The sequence below is a fragment of the Sylvia atricapilla genome, chromosome 2, assembly GCF_009819655.1.
Source record: "Sylvia atricapilla isolate bSylAtr1 chromosome 2, bSylAtr1.pri, whole genome shotgun sequence".
NCBI classification, from domain to species: Eukaryota; Metazoa; Chordata; class Aves; order Passeriformes; family Sylviidae; genus Sylvia; species Sylvia atricapilla.
In genome coordinates, this window is record NC_089141.1 from 27,783,534 (window position 1) to 27,799,449 (window position 15,916).

Below are 15,916 nucleotides of genomic sequence, written 5' to 3' on the forward strand. Positions count from 1 at the left end.
GTGCTCCATGAGCACTCTTCCTTCTTCCCTTGCCAGGCAAACACAAGGGTCCTGACACTCCTTAGCTGGCTCTGCTCTCTTTGTGTGCACCCACCCCGAGGGTGGCTTCTCAGTTCAAAGAGTCTCAATTTCCAGCTGTGCCAGGATTACTGGGGTGACTGGGACAAGACTGCACAGCGAGACAGCAAATGGTACAAGCATTACAGGAATATATTGGAGAGAAGTGGCCAAAATCATCAGTTTGAATGTTCTGGCCTCATAAGAATGGAGCAGAAATATATATTTACAAAGCCACATGTGGTGTTTGAAGAACACCCTCCAGTTTACTTTGCAAAGTGAAAAGCATTCATAATTGCAGCATCTATCCTCTTGAACATGTCAGTCCCTTCCCCAAGACCTGCTATGAACCTTAAGGACAGTATCAAGGAAATCTGAGGGAAGTTGAATGGTTCTGAGATAAGTTCCTTAAAATTTTATGTAAATGGACAGCTGAAGAATGGAGAAAGGGTCATATGAGTGTTTTCAGTAATTGAAAGGCATAGGAAGGAGCTGAGAATATTGTGGTCAGGTGGAGAGAATAGGGGAAGGTCTAAGAGAAGCCAGGAGGACTGGAGGTCCTGCCAAGGGAGCTGGCTTCAGGCAACAGCAGAATAAGAGAAGAACTGTAGGAATGTAGGATACAAATCCATAGAAAACCAGGCTTGGGGAGCTGGATGGCTTACAGATCTAACTAGAATTCTGAAACATTAGTTTGCTAAACAAAACAAAACAAACAAAAAATAAAATCTACTTTATCTTATGCTCTGATACTCTTTACCTCTCAGTGATGAGCACCAACTCTCAGTACACACACAACTGCTCTGGTGAGGTGCTGTGTCACTGTAACACAAGCAAGATAAAATGAAGTGACAGAATCCAATTGAGTTGGGCTGGCAGGAATTACCCGTGTCCCTGGCAGATACTGCCTGAGCCGGGAGATCTCACAAGCTCCTTTAGATCCCAGTGAGGTAAATCACGCCAGAGCTGGACAAACACACTGTTGTCTTTTTCCTGCTGTTATCTTCCCCACGGTGGGAAGGTGTCCCAAGCCAAAGAGAAAGCCAAGCTCCTCCATGCAGCCCAGCACCCCGTGCCTCCCAAGCCGTTCCTGTCCCTCCCCATCACCTCCTCCTGCCTCTGCACATGCCAGGTGACAGCCTGTCTCAGGAAGGTATTTATTTTTGCATTATTGGTTAGCTTTGTTTTACCTCCTAAGTAAACCTTCCAGTATTTATAGCCTCGCCTCCGCACTTGTAGTATATATTAGCCTTTTATGCCTTCTCTGTCACCTGTTGAAATGAGAACTCGGGGTCCTCGGGCCTCTGCGGCCCTTCCCTTACATTAACTTAAATCACACCAGATGTGGGCCCTTACTGCAGAGGAAGACTAATTGATTTCGCCAGTCACAATATGCCTATTGTTTTTTAACACAAATAAACACTGTGGTGTGGGGGGCTTGGGGTTGATTTTTTTTGTTGTTGTTTTTCCTCTTTTTTTTCCTTTGCCACAAGTGCCAAAGGTTATTCAATTAAAGCACTCCAGAAAGTGTGACTAATAATCCATAGGTAGGGTATTTCTCCAGTTAAAAAAAAAAAAAAAAAAAAAAAAAAAAAGAAAAAAAAAAGAAAAGAAAAAAAAAGAGAAAAAAAAATCTCCACGCTACCCTGAGAACAGCAGCCTCACCAGGGCTGGCCATAACTGTGATGGATGGCTGGTGTGTGTAAGACGTTATTATTTGTTATGTGAGTGGGGGGACATGGCAGGCACATTGGGCAGTACACCTGCTGGGCTCCAAGAAGCAAGAACAGCTGTGTGCATTGATTTAGACGCTTGCTACTTGGGGCTCCAGGAACGAATCAAGCGACAGCTCATAAAAAAAGAGGGTTTTATGATTTTTCCCCCCTTCTTTCTGCAAACAAACGGCCACATCATATGTTTTCCTAACGCTGCTATAACTCAAAATTAAATCCCAGCCCAAGGTGTCAGGCTGGTACCATGTCAGAATTGTAACGGCTTATTTTAAAGGTCGTTATGGATGTACCAGGGAAACACTGGGGGTTTCTGCACAAAGGTGCCATTTCGTTTTCCTGGAGCTCAGGCACTTAAGGGCAATTAGCTCCACTGTTAAAAAATGAGCTGAGAGTGTTTTAACTGGTGATTTTATGCTAATAACAACTACTAATTCATATTGTTAAAAAAGAAAGTACAGGCTGCCAAAGCAGTGTACTGTATGGCCCCAAAGCTTCCCCTTGTCCCGGGTCCTGCCCCCAGCAGAAGGTGTGAGGCATGCTGAGGTGTCACAGGGTCAGCAAGCCTCTTCCAGAGCACAGGACACCAAAGCCTGAGCACACACCCTGCAGCAGGGACACCCAGGACCCTTTTCTCCAGTCTGCATCCCTGCACACCTCCGTGGCACTACAGAGCCATAGTTACTTCTGGATTCTACCCCTCAGCATCAGGAAAATGCCACTGTCCTTCCAGAGCATCCTGCAAGGCTGCAGTCTAGGCTTTGCTAGTCCCTGCTCACCAGTTCACAGCACCATGGTGCCTGAGACAGCATGGCAGCTGTGCCCTCAGGGACACATCTGCAGCCCCATGAGCAGCTGGGGACAGATGAGTGCCACCAAAAAGATCTCAGGTGCTGCCTTTGGAGAAGCCAGCTCCAAGAACTTCTCTCTAGGCTGTGCTGACACAGCTTGGAAGCAAAGATGAATCCTCACTGTGAAAGGTGCCTCTGAACTGAGCACATACAGCTCTGACAAACAGAGAAAAAAGATCTGTATGAGCACTCTGTACACAGGTGCTATTCAGGACAAATGCCTACTTTAAATGCTGCCCTAACATCCATTCCTCCAAGTTATCTGAGAAGAGCAGCTCCTGTTCCTTGCCCTTTAGATGTTCCTTTTCCCTCCTTATATCTGTTACTGATGCAAAAGATCCCAAGAGCCCTAAAATCACCGATTTTACTCACTGCATTATGCTTGTGATAAAGAACTAACACTTGGCCCCTTGTACAAAAGCATGTACAACAAATAGGCATAAACCCTTAAACAAGGAGAACCTTATAGGAAGACAAGGCCATTTGGCTGGGTTATCCAAGAAAATGCAATTGGTTTTGCTTTTCCCTAAGAGGAAAGGAGATGATTAGCTTTCAGAATTGGTAGAAAGTTGATCTATTTCTACTAACTGACAAACAACAGGGTGCAAAGCCGTAAAAATTATAAAAATGAAATTAATCTGAACATTGTAATATTATCCAGTCTTTTAGACTTTCAGACTTGCCTTTCACTTCTGAGAATAACAACAGTGAAAAAGAAAAAAGGTCTTTGCAAACATGATTTTGCACTATGGGAGCTGTTTATGAAGCTTCTTCCCTGGCCTGCTTCTCAGCTTTGACATAATAGCTAGCAGACAGAACATTTTAAAAATAATAGGAATAGAATAGAAAGCACTCTAAAAAATGGAAAACTTTATCACTTTCAGAAGAAGATTCTGAAAACAAAACCAGAGACATGGATGTGTGAGCCACAGCTGACACAAAGCAGCAGAAAGTTTCAGAGACCTTTGCAAGCAGCAGAGAAACCTTTCCTTCTCATTGTTCCAGCCTGGCACAGTCTTAGGTCTGTTAGCTGTACTACTTCCAGTCAGCAGACATCCTTGGAGGCACCTCTCTCTGTCTTCTCCACCCTCACAGCAGGCAGATCTCAGACTCCCCTTACCTTTTGCTGAAAACAAAATATTGAGCTGTTCACAGCAACACCAAAAAAAAAAAAAAAAAAAAAATCCTGGAGAAAATTTAAGTTTTCCATATTAAAGGTTAGATGAAATAAATTCTTAGTCCACAGACTGGATGGAGAAAAGTCTTGCCTGTGAGGCCAGAGCTGAGGTCCATTTATCCCTCAGCAAACCTGATTTTGTAGCTGGTTGCTGGCAGTGGCAAAGGATATGCAGTTTTGAGGATAGACACAAACCTAGCCACTACTTGAGGTCCTTAGGACACATCATCACTGAATTAAGGATGCTAACGAGTGCATCCCTTACTAGTCATGTTAGTCCACTTTATGGACTCACTGTGCCTAAATCCAGAATTCTGTCTGTCCCTGCAACCTCCCTTGGCAATGCATGCCAGAAGTTTGCATTCATTGTGTTAAAAACTTATGTACTTTCATTTGTTTTAAAACTCTGCTACCAGTTTCATTATATGCCCCCACAGTTTTTACAGTAACAGTTCTCAATTCACCTTATCTCTCACTGGTATGATTCAGTGCTGAGCAATAGAAAACATCACAAGAGCTTTTATGGAAATAAAAAATATACCAGGTTACCTTTTAGAAACAGATTTCAAACAAAGGTCAAGGGTCAGGGGATGGGATGGGATGGAGGGGGGAATGGTGTAATTTGGGTAACGAGAGCAACTCAATGCAACAAACCCATGTATTTTTCTGAAGGTAAAACCTTGGACGGACATTGAGCCACACGATACATGTCCTAATCTTTGGGGCTCAGAAATCTCTTTTTCCTTAAACCATACAATAGTCAATATACCCTGTCACAATATATCTCTTGCTGTGTTGTAAATAACCAAAAGCACTGTGGAGAAAAACCTCAATTGCTAAAAATACCATAACTTCACTGCGGTCAATAATATAATGACACTGTCATCAATAATGTAATATAATGACACTTTCCAACATATTGTTCTTTTAATGAAAGAAAGAAAGAAAGAAAGAAAGAAAGAAAGAAAGAAAGAAAGAAAGAAAGAAAGAAAGAAAGAAAGAAAGAAAGAAAGAGAGAGAGAAAGAAAGAAATTTAAGGTCCAAAGATTGCTGTGGTCTTGTGAATCTGAGTGTCTTCTCACAGACTCAACAGTTGTAATTCTAATTCCCCTAAAAACAGGAATTACAATAAAATATGAAATCATTACTCCAGCCTCTTTTATAACTGATAGACTTCTTTTTGTGTAACTTCTTATGCATAAAAATGTTAAGATGATAAATGATGGGGTTGTTTTCCTGAAAATTTACCCCAGACAGAGAGTACCTGTGGAATGTGATCAGCTCACAGAGTCCTCATTTCTTCTGATGTTCTATGGAAACAAAAAGCTGGGGTAGAAATGCTTGGAAGCATTGTAGAAATTATTTTTAATGTGTCTTAAATGGATATGCTTATGCAGCTAAGGTTATCTGCTAGAACAGAATCTCACTTCTCAAATTTATACATTAAAATTCTGTATATGCATTGCCTCTTGGATAGCTCTGACTTTTAAGGTTGTGGTAAATCATGATGAAGAAATGGAATTGTAGCAGCAAGGAAAAACAAGGCAACTCAAGCAACTAAAAAATCTTAACATCTAAACACATGTGAAAGCAGTTTTTCTTCCACTATGAAGATGAAGCAAGGCACAAAAGGTGAAAAACTGCTATCTTCGAGATATGTCCTCTAAGTCCTGAGCTTACCCATTACTGAAACAATGAAACTGTCATTTCCTATACGATTTTGGATATGAGATAAACCTACAGGCTTCTGTTAACCAGGAGAAGACTTACAGAAAATACGTACAACAGCCTCAAAGTAAATTTTATACTGTGTATAAATAAAAATGACAGTATATACATTAAACAAGTAAAAAAAGTACTACCTGCATTTCCTGAAGGACATGCTTCTCTGTTGTAAGAAGCTTTAGGTGGTTATTTAATGAAACAACATAGCCCTTTGAAACAGCATAAGGAAGACAGCGAAAAATCCCCAGTCCTGTAGGAGTAAAGTTAGTACATGAGATGGCATCGGGATAAAATTCATCTGAGAATTGGGGTTAATATTTTAATTTTAGCAAATAGCTCTGTAAAATCTTCAATAGTCTCACTTTTTTCTAGGGCTAAACATTTTTAAGCAATAGGAACAAAATTCTTCATAATTTCTTTAATTGTCTGATGCGAAAAAATGACACCCATTCATAAATAATTTTTGCCCAGAAGTAGGCAGGAGAAGCATTTTACGTCTAAATTGAGAGAGGATGTCTCCAATAACCCTAATGCATTTATTCTTTGCCTCATGAAGACCACATTATCTCCTCAGCTTCTGATATCTTCTTCTGACCCTCTTCAAACAATTCAAGGTTTCTTGGGAGTTTCTTAGATACGTGCTGAACACAGCCTGTCTCTTTGCAGAATGCAAATTCCAATAGGATTGCAGTCCATGGGAGAATTTTTTGTTTTAGAAATACATAACAGTTACCTCCTTCCCTTCTCAGGGTTTTGCATAGGGGCAGGCTGCCAAGGTTTGACATGTTCCAGATGGATACACGGATCGGCAGTGTGGCTCAGTGTGCCTTGTTCTGTGGTTAGACCTCGACACAGGAGGGTAGGAAACAATGGGGAAAACCTAGAATATTTCAAGTGAAGTGTCCTAGTTTTGGAAAGGACCACGGGCTTTTTGTTCATTTGCAAGCACTTTCTCACATTACGAGCTGATGGGTTTCTACTGAACCCCTTGTCAACCTCACTGTGCATTTCTCCCTGGTGCTCTGTTAAAGCCAAATAAAACCTATTTGCCTCTGCTTTCCCTCCTTGTTGTATGTAGAGTTATCAGCTCCTTGCAGGTGTCTGCTTCTTGCATTTGTAATGACAGTTTAAGAAACAATCAACCAAATTCGAGGCCACAGAAAAGCTTTCACAAGAGGGGTCAAAAGGGTTTCCTCTTCTGCTAAAGGTCTGCTACATTATTAGCAGCGCCGTGATAGAGATATTTACCTGTTGGTTGCTTTTCAATTGTTTCAACATGTGGCTACAGGGAGGTTGGAGTCCTTAGATTAAACCCACTTGAAGTTAAAATCCTGGGATACTTCCAGTGTGGAAAAAAAGAAAAGAGAGTGCTCATCCTGCTTTGGCTCCATTGTGACTTCGCTCTGTTTGGCTCCATTGTGAATTTTCACTCTGTTTTTAAGTTTAGCCTCAATTAAAAGAAAATCAGCAAACAACAAATAGAGAACAACAATCTCAAACAATTAGAATTTTGACATCTAAGGAAGGCAATGTTGGATGAGGTCATCTCATTACAGCCCATAAAGCTATCTCTTCCTCCCTTTGTAATACCCATGTTCCAGTCCAAGTTCCTCCTTAGTTTTTTGTGGCTAAAGCGAACTAAACATCCCAAGCAAAATATGTGTCTGATTTATTGGTTGTCTGGGAGAATTAATGCTACAAATGCAATCATGTCTAATTTCAATTCAATAGGCAAAGCAAAGCCCAAAAGAACAGACCTCCCCATGAAAGAATTAAGGAACAGATTCAAGGTTTATAAAGCCAGAGGGGAGCAGCCTGCATGTTGATCCTGACCTCTAGGAGAGCACAGGCCAGACCACTATTTCCCCGAATTTCTTCCTTTTGGAAGTAAGGCGCATATCTTTAAGACAAACAGACAATCTTTATTTTTCAAATTGCCAGTGATAGAGAATAGCCATTGCATTTATTCCTTTGCTAATTATCTGTCCTTCTCTGGTAAAAACATGTGTGTCTTAATTTTGGCCATATTTGTACTTCCAGACGTTGGATGCTCTGATGTCTTTATCCAATAGATAAAAAATCCCAAAAAGAACAAAAAATGTTCTCAATGTGGAGAGATATTGACAGTCACCTTTATAAAATTCTTCAAAAAACTGAGCTCTTTTATAGTCTGCTCTGGTGCAAGTTTTCCAGACTTTTAGCCAATTGTCTAGATTATCTTATGAGACTTTTTCTGCTGTTTTAATGTCCCCAGCTTGGACTGTGGACACCCAGGAATATAGACGTTATGGCCACATCGTCACCAATATCATACCTGTATTATATTTTCTTGTTTCCAGTTCCCCCCTGGAATCCTTTCTGGAGGTCTTCAGGGAACCTCTAATGGACTGTGTACCCACTGTGGTCCCAAATACCATCCAGAGTACACATTAAGTATATTCTGCCTGTATGGTGCTTTTTTTTTTTTTTTTTTTTTTTTTTTTTAACAGAAGATTGGCTTTACTTCCTAATATGTTGCTAGCATCTGTTTCACCAGGCAATCTGGTCTGCATCACTATTTTATCTTCCTGCCTTTTTTTTATTCTCCCACTCCATAATATTTGTGTCATATCCAGTCTTTGTCAGTGGTTAGTGCATTTTTTTTCCTTGGACATCGATACTAATACTAAATAGTTTAATTCTGAAAACTGAACCATGCAGGGCTCCAGATAAAACTCAGTTACTTAACAAAGAGTCTAGATTTATAGTATTTCCAATTTATAATTTAATTTTTAAAATACTTAACATAAGTTGCATTCATATGTTATTATGCTAGTTTTTGAATGAAAACGTATAGTGACACCAAATGAAATTCCACACTGAAGGTTATTTTATTGACATACTATATATACTGTATGTACATATAGTGTTTTATGCTCTATATTTAGAACCTCATCTCCCTTGTATCCAGGGCTGCTTGGATAAGACCCATTTTACATAAATCCACTTAGAACATACTAATTTTTGATTCCAGAAGCTTTGTCTCAGCTTCCACTATTTAACCTATCAGTTTTAGACAGGCATCTGCTTATTTCAGTCACTCTACTTTCCCCTTTATAAGCAGTGTTGTCAGAAAGCTTTTACACAGATATGTACATATTTTACATTTTTAAAGATTGCCAGAATTTACAGCGCCATTTTCAAAGCCCAAAATTCTCCCTTTCATCTTTAAGGCTTTTTACTGTGGTCCTTTGGCCAAGGAGGGGTTTTTGCATAATTTCCATCTTTCATGCAGAGCACAAAGCTTCAACAGTCTGGAACATCTGCATTGGCACTTAAGGAGCAGCATGTCTGGTGAGTGCAGTGACCAGAGACACAACCACCCCTCTCCTCTCTTCTGCAAAGTGCATTTCATAGCTATGAATGAATGGGAAGGGAAAACACCAAAAAAAAAAAAAAAAAAAAAAAAACAACCACCCAAAACAAAACAAGTAGAAATATGGGAAGACAGCAACCAGCAAAGTGTCCAAGTGTCCAGCCACACCTTTAGCCATCCTCCTCCTCTCCTCAGAAGTGCAAGAACAAGCAAGGAGGGAGGCAATATTGACAGCTTTGTGAATGGAGAAAAAATACAAATTTTGATGAAGCTGTGTGACTTGTGTGTATTCTATCATGAATACATGATACATAGACCTTGTTTGAGCTGCACACATTGCTTTTGTGCCAAGTGTCTTACCTCCAACATCCATGCTTTGTCCTGAGGGTACCAAAGAACAAATGTCCACTGCAGTCAGGATTTTTAAAAGAATTGGTTAAGGAGTTTTCTGATCCACTGACATAGCTTTTAAATAAATCTCAGGCTCCTGAGAATGTTGCACAGAAAAATAAACCCAAAAAGCAATCTCATGCCAGTAATTATAAATGATCAACAGGAAGGCTCAGGAAACTATAATCCCCATGAAACTTGGCTTAGCAGCCCAGGGTCTGGGGCAGGTGGAAAAGAAAGATTGGAAGGGATACTCATAGACAGAGATAAGAAGATGTACATTTCCCAGTGTAACATCTAACATCTCCCTGTAGTATTTTGTTTTCTCTTTGACTGAAAAGTGGAAAATATCCTTAGCTAATCATTTCTGGAAGAAATGGGAGACTCAGAGTTCAACATATGGAGAAACCCTTTGGTTCCAACAGTCTACTTTTCATGTGCATGTCTGAAGCTGCCAGACACATGCTTCCTTCACAATAAAGTATTTCATCTGACCGCTGGTCTTCCTTTTCTTTTTCTTCCCTGGAGACTGGGCGGTAAGGGAACGCTTCATTACAGAGAGGGGATGTTTTGTTTGTCTCGCACTTTTTATTTACTCCAATCTGTTGTGTATAATAAGGGCTCTTATTCAACTTGCCCTGGAGAGTATTTACCAGATCTCAAATATCACAGCTAATTTGATATGGGACTTTAATCTTAAACCACCTGCTTTGACCCTGTTTTGGCTAAACTGTAACAGGCATTAGTCTCAGGGCAGAAGTGGATATTTTTGGAAGCCGCAAGAAAAACGTCAGTTTTCATGTTACACAACATATGGCTTTTCTGAACTTCTTTTTTTTTTTAAATTTTTTATATGCTTGTTCTAAAAGGATGCTATTTTTGTGCCTTCATAACCAATGAACATCTGAGCTTTTCCAGTTGAAACTTCCCAGGTGTTTACTTCATGCTGTTCTCATGTTGCAAATAAACAAGTTAAAATAATGGAAGCATAATCCATTTAACACACTTCTGTGCAAATCCATATTCCAAAACTTCTTTAAGAAGAAAAGAGGAGACTCCAGACTCCTGCTGCTATTAACCTCCATGTTATCAAAGACAATTCATTCCAACATTCAGACCTTGCATAGCAGGGATGAAAATATGGGGAGATATGTTACGAAATCAGCATAGTTTGGGAGCTTTTTGTTGCTGCCATTTGGTTGAGGCTGGCCCCACTGCTGTTCTAAGCAGACTGTGACACTTCTTGGCATAGAGTTTCAGACTGGTTAATGGAAAGCTGATAGCTAGTAGGTCTCACGGATTTAATCATGAATCATGTGCTTGGTTTTGTTCAGTAATTTCTCTCTAGCATGACTGAATAGTGGTGAAATTTAAGCAGTAATAGTTCAAACTGAAAAAGGTTTTAATACCCCTTGTGTTTGCTTGTAAGTTTTTAATAAACATTTAAACCACATCAGGATAATCAGTGCATTAAGCTTCACTGCTGTGATCCACCTGTTTCATCTTTCCATCTATGGCAACAGTCAATATACAGGCTTATTAGGCAAAATTTGCCAAATAGATAGAAAACAACCTAAAGGAAATTTTTTCCTATATATGTTGATTGGGAAATTAGCTTACATGTTCAAAGCGTAAGGTACATGCGTATTTTCAGCTTTGATTTAATTATACATTACATTTGGCACACAGTTTTGCCTATTTAGCCTGGCATCATAGTTAAGCACTAAGCAATGCCTGTGATGGAGCTAGCTGCACTGGTAACTTCATTTTTTTTGTTATGTGGATAAGAAGGACCTACAGCTACCGGTAAGGATGTCAGATGATTTCTTCTGTCATGCACAGCTTTTTCCCAGCATTGACTGCTTCTCATTCACTGAGAATTCAAAGGAGGGAAAAGTCTCTGTTGCACCAGTTTTGTTGGTAGGACCTGGAGCCCAAGGAGGACCCGTGCTGTGCATTCTGTGCCTGTAGGGACTGCACCTTGTGGAAAGCACCCACGCTGGAGCACTGCTTGAGGAAAGACTCGCCCTGGAGAAGTTTGTGGAGGACTGTCTCCCATGAGAGGAATTCCACACTGGAGCAGGGGGAGAGTGTGAGGAGACATCCCCCTAAGGAGGAAGGAGCAGCAGAGGACAGTGTGTGATGGACTGACCTGCCCACAGAGGTTGAGAACTCCCCATCCGTGGATGAGAAGGTGTGGCTGCCCCAGCCCACAAAGTGCTCAGGATCAGGCTGGATGGGGCTCTGAGCAGCCTGGTCTAGTGGAAGGTGCCCCTGTCCATGGCAGTTTTGGAACTAACTGATCTTTAAGGTCCCTTTCAACTCCCACCATTCTATGATTCTATAACCTCAATCTCTTCTCCCCATTTTCCTGAGCTGCTCTTAGGGAGGAGATGGAGAAAACCAGAAGTAAAACAAAATCTGTGAAGAAGGAAGAGGTGGGGAGAAGGTGTTTTTAAGATTTTGCTTTATTTCTTGTTATCCTACTCTGATTTGATTAGCAGTAAACTAAACTAGCTTCCCTAAATGACGCATGTTTTCCCCGTGATGGTAATTGGTGGGTGGTCTCTCTCTGTCCTTATCTCAGTCCATGAATCTTCCATTGTATTTTCTCTGCCCCATCTGGCTGAGGAGGGAGTGACAGAGTGGCTTTGGGGAGGCATCTGATGTCCAACTGGGGTCAACTTATCCCCTCAACCCATGGAATCATCCAATGCTTGGGGTTGGAGGGGATTCCAAGGTCATCTAGTTCCAACCCCATTGTCATGACAGGGACACCAGCCCTCTACCCATCTTTGTGGTCCCCTCTGGACTCACTTCAGCAGGCCTAAGTCTTTCCTGAGCTGAGACCCACAGAGCTGGATGCACTACTCCAGTTGAGTCATCACCAGTGCCAGGCACAGAGGCAGAATCACCCACCTCAGCCTGGTGGCCACACTGCTTTCAATGCATCCCAGGACACCTGGGTTTTCATCCATCGTGGTTGTTGGAGTGTAGCACCTGGATGTGATGCAGCAGATGTGTGGAACTTTCCTGTGGGGTGGGAGGTCCATTTTGCCATGATCCTGTAAGGAGGCTGAGGCTGCAGCTTCCACTACGGATGGGCTCCTCCTGAGGCTGCTGGAACAACCATCTCTTCACAGGCAAAGCCTCTTGTCCCAGCAGAAGCTGAATGTGATGAAAATCTGCCAGGAATTAGCCATGTGAAGACTATAAATAATTGGGGAAAAAATGTGGAAATGGCAGGAATGTAAAAATCTGGCATCTCCCTTCATGATTTGCAAAGCAACACCCGGAGTCCAGCTGATAACACAAAGAAGATCCTCAGCTTTGGCTTGCCAGAAGCAGAGGCAGGAACCAGCAGCCTGAATTATGTGAAGTCCATCAGGTGTTGGCACTGGTAAAAACAGGGGAAATTTCAAATAAATAAGGTGAAATGGGAAGACTCCCTTAGAGCACATGTACAAAATTTCATTATTGTTAAACTAGGGAGCCAAGCACAGCTTTTCATTTTCAGCTCCCCGCAAGATTGATTTGACTAGTATATAGTGAGGGACTTCAGTCTTTTGTAGCCACCTGGAGCAGGGGACCCAGCAAAGGCCAAGGTATTTCCCTATCCAGGTGGCCCTCATAAATATCTTGGTGGAATTTATTTTCTTTCATTTACTTTGGCATTGCTTGGGCACTGCTTGATTAAGGGGTGGTGTGTAGGAACTGATATGCCCAGAGATAGACAGCCACATCTGCTAACCATTTGGATTAATTATTACACCTGTACCATAAAACACATGTTAATAAAGGCTTGGTGAACAGGTTCAGGTTGCACTTTTTAAAAGGCCCAAAGAAAGCACAATGCTAGTCACACACAAGAGTGAGCCAAACCTTTTGCTGATAAGATACTGCAGGTTCCAACCACATCCAAGGAAGAGGCAACATCAGATACACATGAAAAATAAATCACACTCAGGAGGAAAGTGAATATCCTGGCAAGCTATGCCTTTGTAGTCTATTGGCTAGAAGGTGAGCGACAGTACACATTCTTTCTTTCCTTCTTTCTTTGCTGTTAGATGTAGAAGGAAAAAAATCATTAATCACTCTGCAGGATACAGCACTTAAATGGGTAAAGTTGCTGAAGGGGTCTGGTTAGCATCAGCCGATTTTTCATTTCCTTTCAGTGGGGACAGTGTGGTGCTCTGGAATCCCTGGAGCCCAGGAGCATGAATGCAGGTATTGAATTTTCAGGAGGAGACAATTAAGACCAAGCATGTGAGACACAATCATATTTAAATTAATTCAGATACCTCAGCTGAAGACCTAAACCCTCTGCCTTCTTCCTTCTTTGGGAGGCATATTTGGAAGGGTTTTACTGGGCTGGCATTAATCATTAATCATATGAGCCTTTTGTCAGTTATGATGGAACACAATGGAGCTCTGTATTTATTATTTCTTCCCCTGAAAAGGTTTACCATACTTTTCTGCCTGTGGAAAATCACTTTCCTGAAAAATCTCTGCAAACATCTTTTGCCTGTTTTTTATAGTTCTTTACTCTGAGACGGACTGAAGTCAGAATGGAGTGAATGTGGGCCCTGAGCCTGGTGCCAACTCTTCTTTATTTTCCAGATATCTCCTTACCCAAACTGGTTTCCATCGAGATCTGCAGATGAACTGTAGAAAGAGCACAGGACCACTGTGAGGACACCTCAGTGTCATCTCACCTGCAATCCTTCTCACTCTGGGCTTCATTTGTGATTGATGCTGGTGTTTACCCGGTATCTTTGAAGTGCAGTAACACCCATCACCGCAAATACCACTAACAAAGGGGCACATCATGGACTGCTCTGATGTCCAGCACCACCGGGAAATAGCATGTGGTTAAGGAAATCTTTCCAAAAAGAGGAAGCCAGACCTTGCACTTGTCCCTTAAACCTGTTCAAATGATATTTCACTGGCAAACCCAAGAGCTCAATACATTTGGTCCTGACTTGTAGCAAAGGCTCCAGCTGAACACTTCCCAAGCTGAGTTTGTTGTTGAAACTTTGGCAAAATGTTCATAACTTGTGAAAAAACTTTTCATTGGGGAAAGCCAATTTCAGAAGGGGGATGGGTCTTTCATGTCATCACAACCCCACCTCCAGACTCTACAGAATACCTGCAGCAAGGACAGCTTGTAAGATGTAATAAGTCTACCCTTGGGAAGGTCCTGCAAAGACAGTCTGGCCATCCAAACAGAAGGATGCTCTTTCAAAGAGATGGTTCACGAATCAGGACAAAAAGATTAAGTTAAATGTCTGCCTCATCTGAGGCAGATAAATATTTGTATGGAAATATGGCAATCTACAGGGGAAAGGAGTATGAAAATATTAAATACTCCAGGATATAATTTTAAGAGATAGCCCATGATAAGTCTGATACGGCTATTTATCTTGACATGTGTGTTTCAGTGCCTGAGGTTTACTTTCCCCTGCAGCCTCAATTTAAGATTTTTGTGTTCTTTACCTGTATATGCATATGCTTTAACAATTTGGAGGATTTGAGTTAAAATTAATGTTTCATTTTCTTTATTTTCAAACCATACTTCCGCAGTCTTTTTTTTATATTACATTTATATCATTGATGTACACTTTTGTGGCTACTCTGATCACTTAAGTTCTGTCCAGGTAGTAGGTACCAGTTGCAGTATATGAACTTCAGTGCATAGAAAATACCGGTACATCAACCATATTCATTTTTCTGTACTGGAATAATCTTTGGAATGTATTCATTTCAAGCTATTGTTTAGATTTACTATCCAGCTCCACCTTCTGGTAAACTTGAATTAAATCTAACTTTAAGTTTCTTTCTACTTGCAAGTACTGAAATCAAATTCTTTCCTTTTTAGCTATGCTATTGATCAGCTTTTAAGGATGAATTATACTGACCTGTATTAATCTTGCCAGTCACTGAATTTGTAACTCATTGCCTTTTTCAGGGGTGCATGAAATAAAAGCACTTTCAGAGTAAGCTTTAAAGCTTTAAGGGAGATCATCTGCATTCTCAAGTCATGAAATTTTTGATTTGAGACACCTCTTCATGAATAGGTCCCACACTCCAAAATTACAGTATTGCTTCCTTAGACTCGTACCACCACAGTTCTTTTAATCTCAGCTGCTTTTGAAAAAAAATTCACAAATGCGTCTAATGAGATATTCATTCATTCATTCTCAAAGAGTTTCTCAAAAAAGATAAGCATGAATGTGTTTATACTCAAAACTGAGCATAACTGGGTTTACTTTTAAATGGCTCATTTATCCCTTTTGTAAGACACATAAAGTAATCAGACAGATGTCACATAAAAGGGACATCCAATACTAATGATTTATGAAGCAGTTAGGAGAGCTGCATTCCTGTCTTGGACAGGGCATGGGGATGCTATGTATTTCAATACCAGTTATTTAATTAATCCATTTATCCAGGCTCCTATCCATGGCATTTGGCTTTTTATGCACACTTCTTGCCTGTGCAGTTGCAGTTTCTTTTAAATCCTTACCTTTCTTATCTGTGTACTTGCCTTATTTTTTGTGTACTTCTAGTACATAAGCTGTATCTCTACTAATAGACTAACTAAGGCTCGAAGGTTAGTCAACAATTGTCT